The sequence below is a fragment of the Pteropus vampyrus genome, unplaced genomic scaffold (assembly GCF_000151845.1).
Source record: "Pteropus vampyrus isolate Shadow unplaced genomic scaffold, Pvam_2.0 Scaffold260, whole genome shotgun sequence".
In the NCBI taxonomy this organism is placed as follows: domain Eukaryota; kingdom Metazoa; phylum Chordata; class Mammalia; order Chiroptera; family Pteropodidae; genus Pteropus; species Pteropus vampyrus.
Window position 1 is genome coordinate 1252499 of NW_011889041.1, and position 3928 is coordinate 1256426.

Here is a 3928-nt window from a genome sequence, read left to right on the forward strand (position 1 = left end):
ATGGCCAAACCTTTCTCAGTTTCTGGGTGCCTTCCTAGGATAGAAAATAACTTAATGTCTCTGATTTCACAAAGTTAAAATGACCATCTTCAAACATGTCATTATCCTCTTAAGGCATTTTCATTTTAACACTTCTGTATTTACCCTCTCTTGGCCTCTTTTAATTCTGTAGTGGGAAACTATTCTCACTTTTTATGCTACTGGTTTGATCTTCTGATATCCTTTGGGTTTGTCTTATAGTCTTAAGTAGGTCTCACACAGTGGTCTTCGACAGGCTCAGCTGTGGCCAATGAGATACCTCCCTCCACTGGTGAATTATGGGAATTGACATAATGGGTCAGGGTTTACAACATCCAAAGAGAAGCCTCTCTAGTAGACTTACAGGTGAGTACCTGAATTCTCAGGTTTTGATTCTCGGCCACTCTGCCATCTATCATTTTCTCCATTAAATCCACAATATGAGACTCGAAAGAGAAAAAGACCCTGTCTGGACTCAGGTACTGAATTAGTATCAAGTTTGATTCTATGGCATGCATGAGGATACCTTCTATCTGGAGAACACTTGGATACCAGAAGTACTCTTGATACTGTTATACAGGCTTGTTTTCATCCAGGAAGCCTTAAGGCTACAGTTTGACCATTTCATTTCTTCTGGACTCTAAATTGCCAGGTATACTTAGAACCTGTTGATTATTTAAATCCATGAATTCCTCCATGATCTCGTGGTCCTCTTGGGAGAGTTCTTTTATCTCAGGTTATTTTGAAAGAGAAAGCTCTTTTTAATGTGTCTGCTCTGACATTAATATCACTCATTATCGAAGTATAAATCTTTTTAAAAACGATTTTAATATAATTATTTAAAATGTTTTATTTTTAAAGCTCTGAGTTTTCTTACTTTCCTATTATATGCTGGCTAGTCCTGTTTGCAACTTTTCAAGCTTTTTCTATTGAAGATCATAACAGAAAGAGCATATTTCAAAGATCATGAATCTCATAATTATGAAAATAAAAGCCAGGTCATTAGCAAAAGTTAAAAAGAAGAAAGCATAATTAATAATATATGTTGTCATCTGAGAGGGCTACTAATAAATTACATTACTTTTTTTTTTTTTACCTCTAGAGTTCGGAATTAATTAGGAACAAGTGTCCAGCAAATGCCTATCAGTATATCAGCTTATTATGGATAAAGTTTAATAGGAACTATGGCTGAGCTCTGGGGTCAAATGGGTTTTTCTAATATTTTATTCAAAATTTAAATACTATGCATAGCCAGAGTTGGATGACTGCAACTCCATGTCCGACCTACCCCAGCTTTAGTGACAGAGTATGCCCTTATAAACTCACAGCTTGATGGAGTATAAAATGTGTGTTTTTTGAGAAAAATACATTATGAAAGAAAAAAAGGCCCCAGAAGGGGAAAAGCAGAGTATGCTTAATTCTTTCTTCTGAGCACCTGTCAAGATAAGCTGATGGGACTCAATCTGAATAGGAAGATTACTTCTATCATCTCTAAATTTTTTGAGACACACAGCTTGTCCAAGAGACAGTAGGTTGGGAAATGTATACGAAGAGGTCAGACATAAATTTTAAGATAGAACAATTTTCTTAAGAGAAATAATGCTTGTTTTTTTCAAGCCTCCCTAAGCTCTAATACCATAAGATAGATGGGGATTATGGTCTGTGTAATACACAAATGTAATTAATGATCCAAATAAAACACTGAGGTTGGTTTTTAAAAGCAGAAGTGCTCAGACTAAGAGAAAAATGAAAACAGCTGGCTAAAGGAAGAGAATTTGGTAATAGTACTTAAAAAAAGAATGAAGTAGATGGGGTCCTTATTTTAACTCTTTAGAATTAGCTTGGATATAGTAAAATCAGGGGTCAGACATGTTGATGTATTAAGAGACTTTGCAACCAATGCACTTAACTAATATCAATTATTACTCTTACTTTATGATTTTTGAGGTTTCTTCCATAATCATTATCCACAAGGCAATGAAATACTCTCCTGGGAACGATTTCAGTTGACAATCTAAAATAGCTCAGGTTTATGTATTCTGCTGGCATGTAATCCTGCAGAATAAAGATATCCATAAGGCATGCTCGCTTTGAGAGCATTTTAGCCTTCAAGTTCAACAGATGGACCACAGAGATTTGCCAAGGGAAAGAAGTTGACAAGCCTGGGAATATTGCCATTACCCATAAGAACAAATTTCAAGGGAGGATTTTTCCTTACCTATTTCCAATAATTTTAATGAACATACATCTATATTTTAGAGTCTTGTGGGTACTTGGGCAATATGTTCAGTTTTGTCTAGGTTTAATGAAGGAAGCTGAGTGTAGTGATGGCTTATTTTAAATTACATATTAATTTGAATTAAAATTTAATGAAACTTCAAAACTTTGCCATTAATTTAATTCAGTTATTTCAAATAATTTAATCATTAAATTTATTGAAAACCAATAGGTACTATACATCACGGGAGTATGGGAAATATAAAACTGAACATGACATTGTCTCTTCAATCAAGAAATTCAATCAAGGCCCTTTGGGAATACAGGCTTGCAGACAAATAATTAAAATATGTATATGTATAAAGTATAATAAATAATACCATGCATTAGCAACACAAAAGTACATTAGTTGTACAAAACAGTTAACTCAGGAGAAATTAACAAAGTTTTCATAGAAATATAGAAGAAACAAATCTTTATAATACACTTCCATAACATTCAAATACAATCTCTAATGTTTAATGTAGGATAATTTTTCAGATGTTTTGATAATGTTATTAAGCCTACCTTATTAAATGAACAAAGATTGTTTTCTTAAAGGTATTTTTATTTCAGAGAAGAAAATTGCTGATGAGCAAAGGTTTCGTTTTTGTGTTTTTGTTGTTCTTGTTTTTAATGATGGAAAGAGATGGCATAATGTGAAGGAAACTCAAAATAACTTTCCCAATGTCTTTGATGACAAGAATTTTCTAGATGAGCCCAAGGTTAAATTTTGGGATTAAACTGATAGCTTCTTTGCTTTCATTCTTTCCTCTATGTTTCAGAATTTAATAATCATTAGATCAGATTATCCCCCAAATATGAGGCACTTTCAGGTTATTTTTCTATGTTGCAGAAACTCTAAAAAGAAACATGATGAGAAGCCGTAACATTAGGTTTCTTTTATCTGAAAAACCAATTTATAGGCCAAGTCGCACAAATGATTGTTATTCACTAGATGGCAGAATACTAAAAGGATATTCTGGCATAGTAATCTGGTTTCATAAATATGCTGGGTAATTTGACTTAAGGGTCTTCATATTGCTGCAAAATTCAATGATTTATTATTAAATGACATTAAATATATGTGAATATTCTGAAACAGCCCCTGCTACAGATGAAGGTAGTTTCTATTAATAAATAAATAATAGAATCTTAGAATTCTAAGAGACTTTTAATCATTTCTATTTTCTCTAGCATGTCCCAAGTTTCTGCCTTCTGTGTTTCCGAAGATGGTTATATTCATTATAATCTTCCTGGTGTCTTAACTCATAAATCTAGGAGATATTCTTAAATCATTTTTCTTCTCTAACACAATATGACATGTCATGAACAAATGTCTGTTGAACTGCTTCAACAGCTGGCCTTTCTGATATGGCCTCTCTTCATTTGTTCTTCCTAATACTTGAAGGCACTGCTCTAAGTAAGCTGTCCTCATTTCTTATACAGTCTGTTGAAATTGTCTTCTGCCTGTCCATTCTGCCTTGTGTCTTTCCAAACACACATTTCCATCATATTGGGCTATTTAAAAAATATTCTAGGGATTATTTTTTTACTTATCAGATGGGCGAAAACTTTTAAAACAAAATCTGATGAAAGCTCAACATTGGCAGGAAGGTAGGGTAATAAGTACTCTTTCTATACTAAGGGTAGG